Source organism: Bos taurus, chromosome 1 (genome assembly GCF_002263795.3).
Source record: "Bos taurus isolate L1 Dominette 01449 registration number 42190680 breed Hereford chromosome 1, ARS-UCD2.0, whole genome shotgun sequence".
Taxonomy (NCBI): Eukaryota; Metazoa; Chordata; class Mammalia; order Artiodactyla; family Bovidae; genus Bos; species Bos taurus.
In genome coordinates, this window is record NC_037328.1 from 157,594,108 (window position 1) to 157,617,391 (window position 23,284).

At 37.0% G+C, this 23,284-nt stretch overlaps 1 pseudogene; it reads right to left on the minus strand.

Annotated features, from left to right (window-relative positions):
* Window positions 1–23,284, minus strand: part of LOC107131289 (NBAS subunit of NRZ tethering complex-like) — a 68,187-nt pseudogene that overhangs the window by 21,327 nt on the left and 23,576 nt on the right.

Genomic DNA, 23,284 nt, shown 5'->3' on the forward strand with positions numbered 1-23,284 from the left:
GCCTAAAGAGCCTTAGGTTGATAAAGCATTTTTGCTCCATTTTCAGGGCACAGCACAACTAAATGTTTCTACGTGTTTCTAAATGAGATCACCACTGATATAATGGTAAGAATACTAACAATAATACATTAGGAATGGCCAGCAATAGCATAACCTTTAATATTTATTGATTTCTCACTATGGACCAGACACGATAAACTGCTTTTAATATGCAATACCTAAGTTGGTCCTACCTAGGCAATGGCACCCCACTCCAGTACTCCTGCCTGGAAAATCCCATGGATGGAGGAGCCTGGTGGGCTGCAGTCCGTGGGGTCGCTAAGAGTCGGACACGACTGAGCGACTTCCCTTTCACTTTTTACTTTCATGCATTGGAGAAGGAAATGGCAACCCACTCCAGTGTTCTTGCCTGGAGAATCCCAGGGATAGGGGAGCCTGGTGGGCTGCCGTCTATGGGGTTGCACAGAGTAAGGCTGAAGCGACTTAGCAGCAGCAGCACTGCAGTGGTATTATCCTCCTGATACTATAATGAGAAACCTGAGGCCCAAGCTACTTGTCTCTCCTCATAAATTCAATAAATGACAAAGCCACAGATTTAAACACAACCTGACAGAATCCAAAGCTTACCCTCCCAGCTAGTAGATGGCCACCAAGTTAGACAGAGGCACCAGTCAGACTGTGCGCGAGCAGAGGGCAACATGAACCTTCTCATATTTTAGTTCAGACACCCCAGTAGGACCTTCTATATGCATATTTAAAGGACACATTTAAACTGAGATACAAAACCAATCTCATCACCAGTAGGATCAGAAACTAACTCTTACCAAATATGGCTTCATCTTAGGCTTGATCCTCAACAGTTACATAAAAACAGAAACCTTTCTGTGCTTTGATTTTGTTCCAGGATGCTTATACAAAGCAAATTATTTTTGGACAAATTTTAGGAGTTTAAGATGCTTGCTGTAAAAACACTGTTAAGTTCTTTATCGTAAATTAAATAACATTTAAGAAAGACATAGGGTTTTTCCCCAGTCAGAATATAAATTCCTAAAAGGCAGCATTTTTCCTTGTTTTGTCTATTGCCACATCCTCAAGCCTAAAATGATGCCTGACATTTAGCAGACTATAAAATAATACGTCAAATGAATTAACTGACACCACAAAGACTGTTTTTTAGAGTGATCTCATGAGCATCACAAAATTCAAAATTGGAATAGAGAAATAAAAAAGATTACACATACATTGAGGAGGTATATTTACATGGGTTCTGTGATCTGAGAGCAAGAATACTTTCTTGATAACAGATTATTATCCTCATGAAAGGGCAAAATCTATACTGGTGATTGTATACATCTACAATCAGAGAATTTAACATGTCATGTTATACTTATTGCGGGGGGGGGATTTCAGAATATGTATTTCCCTAAACCTGACCATTCTTTACAGTTCTAAATGATTGATCAGTTCTATCATTAGCATCTTTAAAATGCCCAACTTTTAGCTTATTCTTTCACAAAGAAAACAGAATGCTTAATAAAATTTAGAGAAAAACTTTTTATTAATTCTGTTTAAAACAAAAATATTAGCCCTGTACACTGATCACTAAGTGGATTAGGTGAAAACATGGTTTAAAAAAAAAACAAAAACTAGAAAACACAGCTGTTCCTTCCAGAAAGCTGTACAAAGCTTTGTTAGGTGCAAAACTGATTTGAATCTCAGTTCTACAACCACAAAACAACATTTACATACATTTTATTTCATCTTTTTCTTCTATTGTTTCCACTTTGCTAGGGAAGACTGTAAATTTAAATGTATCATCCCCAATTAAAAAAAAAATGAAGTACATGATAAACTTAAATTCAGTTCAGTCGCTCAGTCATGTCCTACTCTTTGTGACCCCATGGACTGCAGCACGCCAGGCCTCCCTGTCCATCACCAACTCCCTCAGTCTACCCAAACCCATGTCCATTGAGTGGGTGATGCCATCCAACCATCTCATCCTGTTGTCCCCTTCTCCTCCTGCCCTCAATCTTTCCCAGCATCAGGGTCTTTTCAAATGAGTCAGCTCTTCGCATCAGGTGGCCAAAGTACTGGAGTTTCAGCTTCAACATCAGCCCTTCCAATGAACACCCAGAACTGATCTCCTTTAGGATGGACTGGTTGGATCTCATTGTAGTCCAAGGGACTCTCAAGAGCCTTCTCCAACACCACAATTCAAAAGCATCAATTCTTTGATGCTCAGCTTTCTTTATAGTCCAACTGCCATATCCATATATGACTACTGGAAAAACCATAGCCTTGACTAGATGGACCTTTGTTGTCACTTAAATTACCCCTTTACAAAATAATGACTGCTTCTGCTTAATTTCAGGATTCTTTATATTAGAGCCCTGCTCATTTTTTTATTCCAAACAATAAACTTTGCTGGTTTCATCTGAAGGTAACATCTATCTGTCAGCAGGAAAGGAATGACTGTAACAAGTTCTATTATGGTCAACTATTCTCTCACCAATTATTTCTCACACTAAATATAAATGTTTTATTTCAAAGAAATTTTATCATGAATAAACTTTCAAAAAGTTTTTTTATTCACGTTCTATGCTTTGGAAACAAAAAGCTAAACAGTATATTGCGACTAACTGCCACCTTTCAGGCACTGATTTAAAGATGTTAAGTTATATTTATTCATTAGTAACTGGCTTATGAAACAGAGACTAGGCTAATAAGATATCCTGAAACTTAACAGTAATCTCAGGTGAGAGCAATGTGTCAAAGATAAACGAGAGAGAAAAAAAAAAAAAAACCCACCACACTAGGACTTGAATTCTCCTTCACCACTAAATCCCTGGGACCCAGATGCCTCATCTATTTAGTAAATACTGTAGCATTCATTAATGCCCAAAACAAAGATGAGACTAGAGCCATGTTTTCTTGAATTCTAATCTAAAAGGTAGAGCATGCTCTGAGAAGTCTAATCTCTGTTAGAACTGTGATACCACCCTGCAGAGCCATGTCATCTTGATCAAGTTACTCAATCTGCATGTGCTTCAAGATTCCTCATTAGTCAAATAGGGATAATAAGAATGTGAATTTGCGAAGGATCAAATTAGAACACAGAAAGCCTTTTGAACAGTACTTCATATATAATAAGCACTCATTCGCCATAAAAAGCAGCAGTATTATCAACACCACCAAGGTTTTTCATGGGTAGTGAAATACAGGATATATGTGACTTGTTACCATTTCAGGATCTACTATATGATAAATAGTAACACCACATTAATGATCATATGAATGATTATATTTACAAATGCCTAACAATGGCAATAAACTCTGCTGACATCACACTGGGTGGGCACCTGGCCACTGCAATCAATAGTGACAAGAAAATCTGAGGAGCTGACTTAAAAGGTAGTAGTAAATGCCACAGGCTTCCCAGGGGCTTGGTGGTAAAGAATCCATATGCCAAGCAGGAGACACAGGTTCAGTGCCTGCGTTAAAAGATCCACTGGAGAAGGGAATGGCAACCCACTCCAGTATTCTTGCCTGGAAAATCCCATGGACAGAGGAGCCTGGTGGGATACAGTTCACAGGGTCACAAAGAGTCAGACACGACTTAGCGACTAAACAACAGGTGCCACAAGGCATTATTTCTCTCCCAAAAGATTGCAATCGTTTGAAAATAAATATTTAACCATGAACAAAGGATGATTTGATTATTTCTAAGGAGAACTAGTCATTAAATAGTTAAAGTTTAATGGAAAGCCACAAACTCCAATGGAGAATCACTGAAGAAATTCCCAGAAAAGCTAATTATAAGTAACTGAGAAAGGATGATACTCACATAGGTACTTAATGCCAACCAAACAAGGGGTGAAGGATGAATAGAGACATTAATGATATGAAAATTCCCCTCTACACCACCAACACTCCCACCTGCCCCTTGAACAAATGACTAATTCTGAAGAAAAGACAACTGAAGGTACTCAGAAAAAGGAAGACTACCTTTCCTTGCTACCCGGAAAGTCAACTAGGGAAGAAAGGGCGATGACACTGAAAGATCGAAAGTGTATGTCAAGTAAGAATTGATGAGGACTATCCTCACACTGGAGTGGCCCAAAACTACATGCCCTCGACTATCAAAAGGGAGGTAATAGGAGAAAAACCCAATCGATTTCATTCTGTGTTCTGCGTTACTTAGACCGACCAGAACCAGTACAGAGAATAAGTGTAAGGCCTTTATTTCACATTACTTCCAGATAGCAAGACAATAAAATGCACAACAAAGATAAAGTGTATGACATCTGGACTTAGCAACTAAAAAACTAATGAAATACCAAAATATTCATGAATTGTATCAATATACATTATAAACCCTGATCCTTTATCTGGTTGTGGTGGTAACAGAGATTGAACAAAAAATTAGGAAAAGAAATTTTTATCTGCTTTTTATCCGTATCACTAAATAAAACAGCACAAATTATGCTCATGCAGATCCTAAGCCATAGCAAGACTGATTTCCTTGTCGCTGCCCTTCAAAAAAATATCTGCATATTCCTGCTTATAGACACGCACTGAACGGACATTTCACACACTATCTATAAAGTTATCCAACCTTATCTGGCCTATAGCTGACACTTAGAAAATGCTTACAGTTTGTAAGAACAACTATAAAATTATATATTATCATACAAACACACACACAAAGTCAGCAGTCTTGAAAGACAGACAGCATCCTAACTCATAAAATCACAGAACTAAAACGCTGCAGCTGGGATTTGAATCCAGGCAAGTCTGGTTCCAGAGTCTCTGCTCTACTATGATGTCCTACCTACCTGAACCCCACCTCTTCGAGCTTAAATTCCAGCTTTTCTCAGATGTTTCTATGACCATTCCACTCTAGGTTGCTTTCTTCCTGTTCTCGATTCTCACTACTAATAACTGAACAATTCCCCTGGCATTTACTCCTATTTAAACTTATGATAATATACATAAGATGGTACATTTGTCTTATGTTTCCATAGAGTTCTTTAATTTCCTTAATACATATTTTCAGTTCAGTCGCTCAGTCGTGTATGACTCTCTGCGACTCCGTGAACCATAGCACGCCAGGCCTCCCTGTCCATCACCAACTCCCGGAGTTTACCCAAACCCATGTCCATTGAGTCAGTGATGCCATCCAACTATCTCATCCTCTGTCGTCCCCTTCTCTTCCTGCCCTCAATCTTTCCCAGCATCAGGGTCTTTTCAAATGAGTCAGCTCTTCGCATCAGATGGCCAAAGTATTGGAGTTTCAGCTTCAACATTAGTCCTTCCAATGAACATCCATGACTGTTCACCTTTAGGATGTACTGGTTGGACCTCCTTGCAGTCCAAGGGACTCTCAAGAGTCTTCTCCAACACCACAGTTCAAAAGCATCAATTCTTCTACACTCAGCTTTCTTTATAGTCCAACTCTCACATCCATACATGACTACTGGAAAAACCATAGCCTTGACTAGACAGACCTTTGTTGGCAAAGTAATGTCTCTGCTTTTTAATATGCTGTCTAGGTTGGTCATAACAAAATAAAAAAATTTTGTATCCCCACTAGAAGTAAATATTCTTTTCTTGTAAATACTCCTTTGCATCTACCACAACTCCCAGCAATATTACATGCATAGCAAGTATATATAATCATTTTAACTAAATTTATATAAATGCATTATTTCATTTAATCTTCAAATATACAATGTGTACTGTGATCATAAATTTGCAGAAAAGTAAACTCTATAAGCTTAATATTCATCACTGATTGAATGAACAAATAAATGATTCAATGATCAGCAGAAACAGAGTCACTGATACTCTTTAATTCTAAAAGCAGAGCTCTCAGAAACAAATACCAAAAAAAGTTTAAGAATTAGAAATGTAAGATTTAGTCAAGATATAAATAAATAATTAATGAAAAATATAAAAGTCAATTGAAGAGGAAGGCTCTATAACTAAGAATGCATACCTAACTCTTTGAGCACTGACCTCACTGCTCCTATAATTATCTGCATACATGTCTTTCAGAGTAGGAGCACTTTCCACCCTCAGTCCCAAACTTACAGAAGGATCACAGCAAAATGATTCCATCAGGTAATTAGAAAACTTCTTTAAGAAAGGAAGCATTGTGTGATTCTAAATCTTGAAAAACTCTTCTAAGAAAGAAAAATGTATATTTCAGAACCAAGCTGTATAATGGAAGTAGGAAGAAAAAATGTGGATATAAGTTATGTAAAAATAATACAGCATTTAAAGCTCATCTAAATGGATAGAAAAGTAGTATGATTTGTGGCATGCCTATTTATAATGTTCTCTTTAACTGTGTCAGTCAACATACTATTCATTAAAAGAAAAAAAAAAAAAAAACTAAAACCTTCTCTGATGTTCCCATACCAAGCAGCTTACCAGACTCTCCTCCATATTACTAAACACTGCATGTACTTCTGTTCCCACTGTCAATGCACTCAATTACAACTTTTTATTTATGTTCTGCTCCTTTACTAAATTGTAAGCTCCTTCAAAGCTTTGGTGATTTTCATATCCTTTGTTCAACACTTGGCATGCACTTAAACCTCACTAAATATTTAATGGATGGATGGATGATGGACAGACTGACGGATGGATGGATAAATCTGAATAAATAAATGAAAAAACAATCCTACCCTAAAACCACAGGGGTATTTAAATCTCACAATTAATAAGCTTTGACTGTAGCTGAAAACTTTGGTAATGTACCTGAGGTTTATTCACACATTTCTGGTTTCTAAAATGGACCATACCACTCCCTATCTTATACCCATGCCACGAGCAACATCACAATACCGTACACTGCAGGTGGCTCTTGGCCTGAAAGCAGGAGCATAAATAAGCAGAGATGTGGGCTGTCCTAAACTTTCCATAAACAAAGACGCATAAGACTGTTTGCTCTGAGATGCTGCTGTGCAAGTCTATTTACAGCCTTTTCACCATGAATCTTCTAAGTAGAGGCCAAATTACACTGCAGACTGACAATAATCATAACTGAAGAAGTGAAAATACCGGAAATGAAGACAGCCAGGCTCTGGTGTCAACTTAACAGGCTGTGACTGGGAAGACGATGGTATAGGTGTCTGCTGTGCAAGTTATTCTAACACATCGCTATTGCTGATGAGGTTCAAAGTTAAACTGGAGACAGCAGGAAGACAAAGAAAGCAAAACATTGGAGCATTTGAATGAAATGAGTCATGCTTTATATAGATTCTTAAGTACATAATAAATACTCATTCACAAAAAGACAGGAAGTATAGAATGTGATCAGGGACCTGACCCTGGAATAAAAAGACTCCAAATTATCCACAAAGAAGAAAACAATATCAAATAAATACCTCTGTACCTGCAATGCTAGATCATATTCTATAATGTTCAGATTTAAAAACCCCTACAGATGAATTTATTCCATTACAAATTCAGAAACCTATTTAGATCAACTGCACAGAGAAACTAACCTCAAAGTACACATGGTAAGGCACATGGCGAAACACAGAAGTGTGACTGAATAAACCAACAGAATTTGGGAAGAAAAAGCATGTTCCAAAACAACTGAGATAAGAACGCTACCAGCAAGATGAACAAACCTAAATCTCTGGCATCCAGTAAAAAAAATAGCAGGTATGCAAAAAAAGCAAGAAATTATGGCCCATAATCAGGAGAATAACCAATTTCTAAGAAATATCAATAACATGGTAAGAGGGGAGAAAATTTAAAAAGACCCAAATCTAATACCTAGGAATAAAAACTTCAGTAGCTAAGATGAAAAACACACTAATATCATCAATAAGAGACAATGAAAAAAAAATTTGTAAACTTTTTTACTAAAAAAATTAGTGAACGTTTTTACTAAAAAAATTAGTAAATAGGAACTATCCAAAACAAAACATGGGGGAGAAAAAGACTGGAAAATAAAAACCAAAAACAAAAAACTGTGAGACAAATCAAGTGGTTAACCTAAATGGAAGTAGAGTCCCAAAAAAGATGATGCATACTGGGGATGGGAGGAGCAGGAAGAAGAAAAATACTTGAAAAAATAACAGACCTGACTTTCCTAAGTTTAGTACAGTAGACCCAAGGAGATGTAGACCTTGGAGATGTCATGGGTTTGGTTCTAGATCATGGCAATAAAGCAGTATCACAAAAAAAAAAAAACAAGCCACGTGAGTGTTTTGGTTTCCCATAAACATAAAAGTTGGGACTTCCCAGGTGGCTAAATGGTAAAGAATCCACCTGCCAAGCAGGAGATGTAGGTTCAATCCCTGGGTCAGAAAGATACCCTGGAGAAGGAAATGGCAACCCACTCCAGTATCCTTACCTGGGAAATCTCATAGACAGAGGAGCCGAGCAGGCTCCAGTCCATGGGGTCACAAAGAGTCAGACAGGACTGAGAGATTGAACAACAAACATAAATGTTTACACTATGGTGTAGTCTATCAACTTATCAATAGAAATATCTAAAAAATAATGTACATACCTTAGTCTTAAAATACTTTCTAGCTAAAAAAAAATGCTAACCATCATCAGAACCTTCAGCAAGTCATGTTTAATAGTAACAAAGATCACAGATCATATAACAAATATAATAATGAAAGAGTGTGAAGTATTGCAGAGAAGGCAATGGCACCCCACTCCAGTACTCTTGCCTGGAAAATCCCATGGACAGAGGAGCCCGGTAGGCTGCAGTCCATGGGGTCGCTGAGGGTCGGACACGACTGAGCGACTTCACTTTCACTTTTCACTTTCATGCATTGGAGAAGGAAATGGCAACCCACTCCAGTGTTCTTGCCTGGAGAATCCCAGGGACGGGGGGAGCCTGGTGGGCTGCTGTCTACGGGGTCACCCAGAGTCAGACACGACTGAAGTGACTTAGCAGCAGCAGCAGTGAAGTATTGCAGAAATTACCAAATTGTGAACACCAAAGTGAGCAAATTCTATTGGAAAAAATGGCACCAATAAACCTGCCTGATTCAGGGTTGCCCAAATCTTCAATTTGTAAAAGACACAGTATCTGCGAAGCACAATAAAGCAAAGTGCAATAAAATGAGGTCTGCCTGCAAATAGTCTAAGCATGCCAATTAAAAAGCAGAGACTGACAGATAAAGGGCAAAGTTATATTCTGTCTGTAACAAACATTTTAAATATAAAAATCCAAAATGTCATTGTACAGTCAGCATTAGAAAAAATAAGATAGGCACTTAATTCAAAGAACATCAGAAATCTGATCTCTGTTGAGAAGAATAGTATGCTTTTCCAGAGTTTAGGTACAATAGTCCTCATAAACCACTGCACATGTTTAATTGACAAAACTGAGCTATCCCGTTAGAAGTCAGGGTGGTTCTCACGGGTAAGGTGAACAGGAGAGGGTAAAAGGAGACAGCATCAAGAGTGCTTTGTTAGGTCTGTTTCCTGATTGTGTTCATTTTATAACAATTCAAATTGCCCATTTATGATTTGTTCATTTTCCTATATCAATAATATAGTTTTTGATGTATATCAAAACTATAAAGTCAATAAAAAGTGAATAAAAAGTGAAATTAAAAACTTTGTTTGAAACAATGGTCAATTTTTTGATTAATAGTCCAAAATCTCAGGTACCCGAAACCAGTTAAGGGGTGCTGTCCCAGATGAAAAACCAAAGCATTGGCATCATCAAAGAGGAATAGTCCTTATTACAGTTTTGTATTTTGCTTATTCATCAGTCCTTTGCAAACCTACTTAACGCACTTGAAAATAAAATATATTATGATATTCTTCTCATCCACCTGTACCAAAAACTGCTGTTGCTACTGCTACAGCCATATTTGTATTAACACAACCATTGCCGTACATGGAATGCTATTTGCCAAGAACTCTGCTAGGTAATATATCTCTTAGGCTACTGAACCATTACAATACCTTTACAATTTCCCCATTTCACACTTGACAAAACTCAAGTTCAAAGAAGTTAAGAGACTTCCCAACAGTAACACAGCTCAGAAGTTCAGAACCAGGACAGACACCCATATTCTGACTAAAAGCCTTTGCTCCTTCCAGTGTATCATACCATCACTCCTCCACGACAAGTATGTGTCAATACCATGCATGTGATCCCAACATTTATACAGATCATGGATTTTTTCCATAGCTATTACATACAGTACCTAAACTTTTAAGATTAAACAGTGGAACATACTGAGATCAAAACATTTTTAAAATAATGTATTTGCTTTTGTCTACAAAATATCAATGTGACTCTTAAATTTATTTTTTATTTGAAGGATAACTGCTGTACAGAATTGTGTTGGTTTCTATCAAAATCAACATGAATCAAACAGGAATACACATGTCCCGTTCAATGTGACTCTAACAGACTTTTACTTATTATAAATACAATATTTAAACAGGATGGCCTATATTAGAAATTAGGAAAAGTGCATCCCAGAGTTATTTATATGTTAATTAAATATATGTGATAAAGAGATTCACTGCTGTTACAGGCAAGTATTTACATATTAATGAAATCTTGACAAGAAAAGACATTGTGTGATCAAAAAGAATTATAGGGACTATTTCCAGAATGGTAATTTCACCATTCAGAAGATGTTATCTACTTAAAGGTCCCATGTTCTGAAATGGTTGGTCAAGGTATTTAAAGTGTGGAAGAAAATGAATAATGAAAGAAAGATCCCACTCAATGAAAAGACTATCATTTGGTATCTCTAAGTACTGCTGGATCTAGTAAGGAGAATGCAGTAGTTTTTTTAATAAAAAAAAAAAGTACCCTCTCAAACATATTTTTAATTTCAAATAAAGTCAAACTTTACATCATGCTATATGCCTTAAATTATACAGTGCTATATGTCAATTATACCACAATAAAACTGGGGAAATCATATTTAAACTGTATTAAGCCATAATAAAAACACTTGACAATAGTTATATATACACTAAAGTGATAATGCATTTAACAATTATTTTTAAAAACAACTTCAGGACATGTTTCTTCATTTGTTGCTGTTGTCCAGTCACTAAGTGCTATCCAACCCCATGCACTGCTGCTAGCATGCCAGGCCTCCCTGTCCTTCACTACTTCCTGGAGTTTGCTCAGATTCATATCCATTGAGTCAGTGATGCTATCTAGTTATCTCATCCTATGCCACTCTCTTCTTATTTTGCCTTCAATCTTTCCCAGCATCAGGGTCTCTTGCAATGAGGCTCTTCGAATCAGGTGGCCCAAGTATTGGAGCTCCAGCATCAGTCCTTTCAATGTATATTCAGGGTTGATTTCTTCCCTAATGCTTCTCAAAATTTTTCCCTGGGAGTAGGATAATAATTCCTTTTCTGCTTATCTCACAGATAAGCTATGAGAATTGTATAGAAGTTATAAAATTCACTTGCAAGTTTTTTTATATTTCATAATCATGAACTGTTCATCAAATACAAAAAGAAATAAATTAATAAATCATTACACCTTCATTTCTTTAGCACTTCTCAGAAGAACAAGATATAACAAACATCAACATACTTTCCAAGATTCATAAAAAAATTTTTTTAAATGTCTGCTTACCCCTTCATAATCAATAAAATTGCCTTACATCTATTTTGTTGCTTTAAATTAATGGAAAGACAAGAACTAATCAAGTCAAGATCTAAGATGCCCACAGTGCCAGGAAACATGCAAACCAATTCTCCCACCTCCAACCCCAGACCCTGAGTTCCCAGACAAGAGAGGCTCTGGGGCCTCTCCTTCTGGTCCAACTACCAGGTTACTCTGGGATTCAGAAACTGCCAGCATTCTGTAGCATGCTGCCTGTATGCCTCTATATTGACAGTCACTGCAGGCGGCCACATACTTACTTCAAGCCTAGAATATAAACCAATTGGTTGTTCTTTGCTCATAGCAGTTCAGAAATAAACTGCACATAGGGGAACCGAATTTTGATTAGGTAACTAATCAATTTCTCAATTTTAAAGGGAAAAGAAACACTTTTATGTTTCTCTCTATAATCAAAAGAGTGATAGCAATGCTTCAATCTTTCCATCAAGAAAACTAAGCACCGAAGAATTGATGTTTTAAACCATGGTGTTGAAGAAGACTCTTGAGAGTCCCTTGGACTGCAAGGAGATCAAACCAATCAATCCCCAAGGAAATCAATCCTGAATATTCTTTGAAAGGACTGATACTGAAGCTGAAGTTCTAATACTTTGGTCACCAGATGCAAAGAAGTGACTCACTGGAAAAGACACTGATGCTGCGAAAGACTGAAGGCAGGAGAAGGGGACGACAGAGGATGAGATGGTTGGATGCCATCACCGACTCGATGGACATGAGTTTGAGCAAGCTCTGGGAGTTGGTGACGGACAGGGAGGCCTGGTGTGCTGCAGTCCATGGGGTCGCAAAGAGTTGGACACGACTGAGCAACTGAACTGAATCTTTCCACTGTTATTTCATCATCCAGGATATAGTTTAGATGACATTTCATTTGTTGCTGTTGAGTTGCTAAGCTGTGTTCAACTCTTTGTGACCCCACGGACTGCAGCACGCCAGGCTTCCCTGTCCTTCACTGTCTCCTAGACTTTGCTCAAATTCATGTCCACTGAGTCAGTAATGTTATCCAACTAGCTCATCCTCTGTTTTCCTCTTACAACAACAGCAACCAAAAAAACCAAAAACAATAGTGGAAAGAGAATGCCCAATAAAAACTGCTTTTTAAACTTTTCAGAGAAGAAAAAAGAAATCATTATGATCAGGACTGGGCAACATAAAAATGTAAATAAAAAGAGTTCCATAATCGTTTACTGGAAAACCTCTGCACAGATTTTCAATTAACAAGTTAGTTGGGAACATCTTCTGTACTCTGTGACTCAAGAATATGTGAGGACTAAGTAGGTGAAAGGACTTCGGGGAAACTATTTATTCAAATGACTCTTTCCTATTCAAACTTCTCTGCATGAAAAAAAACCACACTCAACCTTCAAGGCCTAGATCAAACTTCACCCTGCCAAGGCTTTCTTGATTTATCTTCTTTGTAACAGAAAGTAATCTCTCCCGTCTATACAGCTATCTATACGCCTATGACATGTATTTTAACTTTATGGTAATTATTTTTATACTCAACCTGTCTGATCTTCCCTACTAGATTCTAATTTATTTGCGGACAGTGATCACATGTGACTCATGTATCTGTTTACCTATTTAGTCTAATATAATGACTTTGCTTGGTACGTAAGTATTCCCTAAATTTTTATTGAAATAACACAAAATTGTATTTGACTCATTCACCTTCTTTAAACTGTTCTTTCAATGAAAATAAAATAATATAAGGAAATTTAGAATTGCTTCAGTTTTAAAATCAGTTTCATTATGTACTCATGATTAATTATAAATCTCACTGAAAAAAAGTTAGAACTCAAAAATCAACATATGTTTCACAAAAAATATTATAGTAATATATTTCTTACAGGAGAAAAAGTTCCAGAATATGCTTAAAACTATGAAAGTAAGCCAATAGTAATTGACTATGGTACTGTTTTCTGTTGCCTTTCAGGGGGAAAAAAAAGAGCAAAAAAACCATTAGGCACTAGTTTATCCCCTGAATCAAAAACTGCTTAGAGGCAACTTTGATGAAAAAGACAGTTCAAATTATTTCATCTCTGAAGAAATCACAAGCTAACATAAAATATTACTAATTTGAAACTCCAAGTGTAGGAAAAAGGTAAACTCTTATCTACCTTTCAGTTGTGAAGAACAGGAATGTCATCTGATTTTTTAAAGGTAAATTCTTTATTTGATTTATATGATTTAATTTAAAAGGTAAATTATTTTTACTTAAATCAAGTCTGTCCTAAAAATTCTAATGAAATGCATATTGATCTTTTGCTTTTATAACATAAATTTTATGTTGTTGGAGGAACAGGAAAGTCTTCATATTTGGCTATTCAAATCCAAGATTTAGAAGACAGTATTAGAAGAGAGTTATTAGAAGTTCTCTTCATTTGGATGCCCTCTTTATCACCAAAGGATGAAGAAGAGGCTCTCCACAGGGAGTCAGATAATAATGGTGCTCTAACGTCCCACCCTGAAATAGAACTCACATTCATCCTTCATTTAAGAAATACTTTTGCAGCATAAATAGAAACATGGCCCACAGGTGGCCAGCCACTCTAAATCTTATTTAATTGTGATATTAATTTTACTAAAAGTGTATTATGCCTTGAAGACATTATGCCAGTCACAAATACTGTATAGTCAAATTCATAAAAGAGAAAGTAAAATGGTGGTTGTCAGTGGCTTGGCTCAGAGAAAAATGGGGAGTTGCCATTTAATAAGTTTGTTTCCCGAGACAGAAAGCATTCTGGAAGCTGGGTGCACAGCAATGTGAAGGTACTTAACACTACTGAACCATACCCTGAAACATGGTCAAGATGGTAAATTTTGTACATATTTTACAATTTAAAAGAAAAGATTAAATAAAAAGTCATATGAAGGTCAAATGGCCCTAATGGCCCCTATGCTTAACACAGAGTCAAAAATACACACGTCAAAAGTATGACCCACAAATACACTAATGATATAATCACCCTAAAGACAACGATAGAATTCCAACCAGTTGATTACCTTTCTTGCAGTATGAAAACTCAAAGACAGGTTTCCTTTCCAGATTGGTTCAAAAAAGAACGCTTCTGTGTACATTTTATTTACTTTGCTACACCAATCCCTTGTGTTTTCCAGATTTCTTCACCTAACCATCATTCATTCATCTGACAGTCACTGCATCCATCACTATATTCAAAGCACTTGATTGTGAAATATTTGTTAATCTGGTGATAAAAAAAAAATAAATAAATAAATAAATAAACTTGCCATAGGATACTAGCGACCTCCGAGGACAAAAATATATTCCAAATTGGTCATCCAAAGGTTTTCTAGTTTGCAGGGAGTGATGAGAAAAGGGTGCAAAACTTAATTTACCAGATAACATTTCCCAATGAAAATGAGAAAATTTCTGAGGACTTGGATTTCCTGGTGCATTATCAAGTAGGGTAGAGATCATCAAGGGGACTAAGGCCTGAGAAAAAGCAGGAAATGACTGAGGGTTAGCAAGTGAATGAAATGCCGGGACAAACACACAAGTTAAACGAAAGTACACACAGCATAAAAAGGCCTGGATATGCAAGTCACAGGAAGAGACTTCCATGCACTGGTTTGCCACACTATTTATCAGACGGCTTTGCAAGGCTGTTCTAAATGAAGGAGCAGTTCTAAATATGGGACTAGGTCTATACAGACCTAAGATTAGGTTAACATTCTATTCTATCTAAACAATTGGTGACAAAATTCTTCACTCAGCCACTTCTTACTTTCAGCCTTAGAGATATATCACATAAATTGCTGTGGAACTGAAAGGTAGAGAATGGTCAGAATTAAGTCAGTAAATAATACAAGTAATCTCAAACCCTGAAAAGAAAATGGAAATGTCTAAAACACATTTTCGTAGTTTAAACAGCACAGCCCATCTGCATATGATAGCAGATTTTTCAGTCAAAATTTCAATCAAATAATCTGACTAAACGTAGATATTCACAAGCAAACAAACTGCCAAGTTACTATAGAAACAGCTTTTCAAGGATGATGAAAAGAATGAGGTATTCAGGATACTCTATTTCCATCAACAGAGGTTTGCCACTTATATTATAAAATACTTTAAATATTGCAATATCCCAATATATGCTAAATATAATTCAATCTTTCCTTACTGATTCTGGAGGCAATCCAGGAATATAAATATTGGTATCAATATTCACCGTCTAATAAATATATGTGTCAAAGAACATCATGAGTGACAGGTACTAAATGACAGTTTATTTCCATATATTCCATGAAAGTAAATGAAGTCTTAAATGCTATGTGGTATCCTAGATCAGATACTGCAACAGAAAAATGATATTTTGAGAAAACCTCGTTAAATCCAAATAAATATGTAGTTTAGTTTCTTAACTATTATTATCATATGGTCTGTTTCATTATGTTTTCAAAACACAAACCACTTTCCAATAACACTGCAACTGCTCCAACACCCACTTCCACAGCTGCCTTTTCCAGGTCTTTGTCCAGTGCCATATTTTAGTATTTATGTGTTTCTTAATCATTTAATACACGTAAAACTATAGCACAATTTTTATTACATTCCTAATTTTATTCCATGAACCCCACTCTCCCCTTAAGCTCTGTGGTTCTCATGGCACTTTTTGCATGGTGCAGAGATTTTTAGGAATGCGTATGTTACGTTATATGCAGGATTATTCCAGCAATAATCTCATAGTTTTGAAAAATGTGCTATGATTATGTAAAAAGGAAGAGGAAGCAGGTAAAGGGTATATGGGAACTTACTGTATTATTTTTGCAACTTTTCTGTAACTATAAAAATATTCCAATAAAAAGTTTAAAATAATTATTTATGACATATATAAGGCCAAGTCCTTAGCATGGGAGACTGCATTAAGCAAACTTTAAGTGTGCTTAAGTTCTTAAGCCTTAAATAGCAATTACTTGGTGCCAAGCACTGTTCCCACTGTTTTATATACATTAACTCAGACATTCTTACATTAACTCAGACATTCTTACAATGCTATGAAGTGCTATAGTCATCCCCATTTTATAGGTATGAAGGCTGAGGTGCAGTTAGGAAATGTGTCCAAGATCAGAAATCTAAGCAACTTGGCTCCAGCTAGACTCAATACTCTTATCCGTCTGCCTTACTATTTCAACAGGTAACTGTTTTAAACACAACCTTTTAAACTAGACTGCTCTCATCATTCTGGAAAGATTCTACAATAAAACAAGAGGCATAAATAAAAAACCTAAATAGACTTTCTAAAACAGGCTATAAGCATCAAAAATACTCAAAGTCAAAATGTAGTTCTCTTCCACCAAAAAAAATAAATAAATAAAACCTATTACCATAAATTGTGAAAGCTAACAAAGATGGTAAGAAATGTCGCCTTTGTCTTTAAAACTAAAACAGTCCAATAGAATATAAAATGTAAATGTCTTACAGCACTGACAAACCAAGGATCAGTAGGTAACAAATGGATTTATCACCTATGACAGAAAACGTAATTTCAAAGTCTTCTACAACTTGGTGACTCTTCACCAATGTCAAATACACATGATGATGCAAGAGTGACAATATAAAACACTAAAGTAACACAAACCAAAGAAGTTTCACGGCAGTCATAACTAAAAAATTTGCTTCAATCAAAATTAGTTAATCAAACTTTGGTTAAATGCCAAGGCAAACATTTTGTCAATGGATTTCAAAATAGATTAGGTAAAAGGTCAACTATTTGGCATAATTTACTACTACTTTTTGGGCTTCCCCAGGTGGTGTTAGTGGTAAGGAATCTGCCTGTCAATGCACAATACAAGAGACTTGGGTTGATCCCTGGGTTGGGAAGATCCCCTGGAGGAGGGCATGGCAACCCACTCTAGTATTCTTGCCTGGAGAATCCCCATGGACAGAGGAGCCTGGTGGGTTACAGTCCATAGTGTTGGAAACGACAGAAGCAACTTAGCATGCACGCGTGCACTACTATTAATCTATATTCTAAATAGCTTGAACCCTAAAATGTAAAACCCACCTGCCCTTCCATTCACATCCATCCATCAAAACAACTTCCTGAGTTACTGCTTTTGATCCCAAGGTGTTCTAACACTGAGGTTACATTAGTGAACAAGACACAAAATCCTTTCCTTACAGATTTTATATTAATTAATTAATTCATTTGTCCATTCATTCAATAAGTATTTACTGAGGGCCTACAACATGCCATGAACGATTCTAAGTTCACGGGCTAAGGAAGGGAAGAAACATACAAAAAACCTTGTGCTACAGGAGGTGACATTTTTGAAGGATAAACATAATCAACAAGTGAATAAGTAAAACACAAACTAAGTTACTGATCAATGCTAGGAAGAAAATAAAGCAGGAAAAAAGGACTTAAATTGAGAGTAAAATCGTAAATAGAAGAGCGAAGGGAGACGAGATAAAAGTAGATAAGACAAATAAATTATATGTTATACAAATAAATGATAAAATATGATTTTATCATATTTATGGGCTTCCCTGGTGGCTCAGAGGATAAAGCATCTGCCTGCAATGCAGAAGACCAGGGTTCGATCCCTGGGTCAGGAAGATCCCCTGGAGAAGGAAATGGCAACCCACTCTGGTATTCTTGCCTGGAAAATCCCATGGATGGAAGAGCCTGGTAGGCTACAGTCCATGGGGTCACAAAGAATCAGACACGACTGACTGACTTCACTATACAAATAAATGATAAAATATGATGTTAGGTGTAAATGCTATGAAGAAAAGAAAACTCAGATAAGGGCAAAGAGTGAGGAGGAGGTAGAGGCAAAGGGAAAGAGGGGTTGAGAAAGGTGTTTTGAAGAGGGAGTCTTTGAGTACAAAAGACAGAAGGAAGTAAGAGGCTGAGTCATATGGAGACCCAGGAGAAGGGCACCCCACACAGGGGAACAATGATCTTGAAAAACCCTGAGGAGGGAGCAGGCCTCACAAGTTCAGGAGACAGTCAGTGCACCAGAGTGAACGCCACTCCGTGTTTGGGAGCCATACATTTTGAGCTCAGTGACTGGTTTCCAATCAATTCAATGGATAATTAAAGAGTCATTACTACTTGCAAAATACAAGTTGGGGGGCTCAAGGGAAGATAAAGCAGGATGAAATGCAGGCTCTGCCACTGAGCAATGCGTACGCTAAAAGACAAAGAAGGCATGCACAAAGAAAGTTCTACAGCTGTTCAGGGCAGTAAACAAGAAAGTAGCAAGATCATTTCACAAGCTGGCAAACATTGTTAACTGAGGAGAAAGGAAAAAAGGCTGCAGATTTAGAGTCTTTTCAACTCATCTCCTCCTCAGTTTGAAAGCATGATGCTGTTAGCAGGAACTTCTGTTTGTGCATAAAGCATATGTGATGTAAAGCATATGTGATGATTCCTGCTGAAGACGAACTGTGTTCAGTCATATCAAAACCCCAACTACAGCCCCAGGCATGTGGAAGGGGCTCAGTCAACATTCCAACAAACAGACACTTAGTGTCCACCTGACCCAATGCTTCCAAGTGATTTGAAAAGGTATTGAATACCAAGTCCTCAAAGAATGTATTTCCTAAAAGGGAAATAAGTCTCAAGTTGCATTTTATGAATCTACATGTCCATTAGCTCAGTTGGTAAAGAATCTGCCTGCAATGCAGGAGACCAGAGTTCGATCCCTGGGTTAGGAAGATCCCCTGGAGAAGGAAATGGCAACCCATTCCAGTATTCTTGCCTGGAGAATCCCAAGGACAGAGGAGCCTAGCAGGCTACAGTCCATGGGGTTGCAAGAGTCAGGCACAACTTAGCGACTAAACCACCACCACCACGTGTCCATTAGAGTAAAACTTGAAATAGGATTAAAGACTGCAAGCTTCAGCTATGGGCTAAAATAGCAATTGAATCTTTAAGGCATTGGGAGTCTTGGTGAAACTTGCAACCGCTTCAGGACATCCTTTAATCTTTTCTGTAAATGGAGCAAACAACTTTAGAGAACCCACTAGACAAACACCTAGACCCTGGAAATTGAAAACTCAGGAAAACACGGCCTCTGCCTTAGAGTGAGTTTAAGGCTGGATGTTTATTAAAGAAGAGAACAGGGGGCAGAAAAGCAGTAATAATGATGACTGGTTATAATACAACATAAAAAGTGCTATAAGAATGGACAAAAGCATTATGAGAATATACAGAAAGGACTAATTAATGAAACCTCACAGAAGCTATACCTCAAACATAACTGTAATTTTGCTTTGCAGTTATATAAAATTATAAGGAGACAGAAACATTACTATTAAAACCTATTGTTCTTCCTCCTTCTAACTATAGCAAAAATATACTCAAGGTGAAAAGACTTGACAAACAGATTAACAACAACAACAAAATCTTTATTTTCTCATTATGTTTAAAATGAATATAATTTAAGGACTCAAGAAATCAGTCTTTTCAAAGTTTGTCTAAGCAACACATCCCACAAGAAAGATTCAAAATAATATCTAATTATTCTCTGCTGCAATGATATACCTGAGCTATTATTACAATTTAAATCAGTTATGGCAGGAACTATAGGCATTCAAAAACAATACATAACACTGGGCACAGAGAAGGCAATGGCACCCCACTCCAGTACTCTTGCCTGGAAAATCCCATGGACGGAGGAGCCTGGTGGGCTGCGGTCCATGGGGTCGCTACTGAATTGGACAGGACTGAGCGACTTCACTTTCACTTTTCACTTTCATGCATTGGAGAAGGAAATGGCAACCCACTCCAGTGTTCTTGCCTGGAGAATCCCAGGGACGGGGGAGGCTGGTGGGCTGCCGTCTATGGGGTTGCACAGAGTCGGACAACTGAATCGACTTAGCAGCAGCAGCAGCAACACTGGGCATTGTAAAACTATTCTGCAAGCCAATTCTGAAATTTTAGTTTAAAATCAAATGTTTATCTAAACACTCATCAGAAGACAATGCCAAAAAATGCATTCAAATCTAAGAAGAAATTACCTTTTGAAAAAACTTTAAGATAATGACCCATTCTCTATACTAACAATTTACAGTAGAAAAATGTCATTACCATTCAGATTAGATCTATTTTGCAAATAGGCAAAAAATAATTATATTCTGAAATATTTATAAATACATATTTATAAAATGCATTTATTTATCACCATTCAGATCTAAAAGAAATTGTTTGAAAATAAATAGTACATCCCAAGGTTTTCCTTTCTGTTCACTTTTATCATAATACAGAATTACATTTTTAGTACTAATAGAAACACAAAATAGGGAGTTTATAACTTCTATTTTTTAGAGCTTACTGACCTAACTCTAACATAGATTCAAATCCTGGCTGCACTTAAGCAGGACCACCAGAACATTCCTGGGTCCCCTGGACCTACTAAATGTTGTCAGAACTACATTTCAACTTCTAAAAGATACAACTAATTTAAACAGATACTGTTATCCTAAAAACTACTCTCAACCATAAAACAGTACATACTGAGTATACAGCAATAAAACTATGAGTCTTCCTCTCTTTTTTTTCAGTAGCAGGAGACTTTCAAGGAGAAAAAAAGAAAGTAAAGTTCATGTTCCTTAAGTTAAAGTGGTCTTGTTACGCTGACACATTTGAATCACTTTAAAATAATTTAGAAATAATTTTATAATCAGAAAAAAGTTTAAGTAGATTAGAATTGTTTTTTAATATTTAGCATAAAACAAAAATTCTCATTTAAAAAATAAAGTGAACAGAGTGCATACCAAGCTTCAGGCAGCAAAGCAGAATACTGGTGTGGTGATGTGGTCTCTGGGAAGTTGGAAAGAATCGCCAGGCGGTGAGGAAGCAGGTCAGACCCATGGTAAGTGAACAGAATTTCCAGGGCCTGCACATTACTCTCCTGTACAGAAGGCAAGGGTACACTTCTAAATTGAACCTTAGAAATAAAGAAGTGACCTTGTATGACAACATCAAAACCTTACAATTAGCTTTTTTTAATGCAGTTCTGATATGAAGTGGTTTGAAATATTCCTGATATTTTTCAGGTCTCTATCACATTTCTCAATCTAGTGCTCTAAAAATTATTTTTTAAAGTCTTGAATGATGAAAAAAATATTTTTAACATGACTCTATTTTCTCTACATTTATTACTATTACAATTTTTTAAAAAGGAAATGTAATGATATACGCACACGTAGTAACATTAACAGCATGGCTCAAAGACTTGAAAGTGTTAATAACTATAATTGTTTCATTCACAAACAAGAAATTACCCGAGCATAAGTTCTTGCTGAGAGAACAATATTCTGACTTCTGAACTTCTTAAAGAATTCAGCATCGTATCTCTGTCCAGATGCATGAGGTACTCCAAGGATTTCCTGAGGGGAAGCCATGATTTTATGAAAAGGCTTTTAAACGTGGGTGACAAGACTATGCTAAAAACCGTTACAGCTCTGCTTACCTAAATCAATACGGTCTAAATTAAACTCTCAACTGTTAACTCAAGTACTACATCTGCACTCCTGCCTTTATTTGGAAAATGGCTGTATTTATAAATGCTGTTCATTTTTTTTAATCCAGAAGTAAATGAAATAGGCTATGAAATTAATTATAGGAGGACAACCCAAATTCACCACCTGGTAAAAACAAGGAAGCAAGAGTTACACACTGATGTGTACCATGAGCACCTGCCACATCTGTGTGCAACTCTGGACTAACTCTACTACTGCTGGAGTGATCCATGTGAATTGCAGATGAAACGACTCATTCTTTAATCAGATAGTTATTAGGTGTCAATTATGTGCTAGGGGCACTGTGACAGACAGTGCTGATACCATGAACCATACACCCTCCCTGCTCTCCTAGGAGCTCTAAAATCGAGTCGGGAAGACAAACGGCAATAGGAACAGGTAATGCCCAACACATAGGAAGGGTGTCAACACACAGGAAGGCCTCCCTGTGGGCAGCGAAGCTGGAACACTGAGGACAGAGAGGAGCCAGCCACGGCGGCGGCAAGCGTAGGTCTCCCCACCGCAGCAGACGACTTCAGGCTCATGTCTCTCGTGTTAATGCTAAACCCCAGATGACTGCCTTCAGTGCAGGAGACCCAGGTTCAGTCCCTGGGTCGGGAAGATCCCCTGGAGAAGGCAATGGCAATCCACTCCAGTATTCTTGCCTGGAGAATTCCATGGACAGAGGAGCCTGGTGGACTACAGTCCACGGGGTCAAAAAGAGTCGGGACACAACTGAGCGACTAACACTTTCTTTCATTTTCACTTTTCCAGATACCTAGCATGCTGCCTTTCACAGAGTAAATAACCAATAATATTTGTTAACTGCATTAACCTAGTGAGATAGGAAAAGAAGGAAGACAAAGGATGTTCACAGGAGGCTCTTGCTTCCTACTGATTTAGACAAAATACTTACCTTCTTAAAGCCTCACATCCATAAAATTGAGAGGATACATCACCTTCCTCAAAGGGTTGTCAAGAAATAACCTGAATTAAGTACATAAGACACTGGCTAACATTAATTCTTTTTTCCTTCCTTCCTTTCCCATATACATGGCAATCTGTATCCCTAGGAGAGAATCCACAGAGATTATCCCTTACCTTCCTTTTTTGTATACACAGAAAACTGTTCTGAG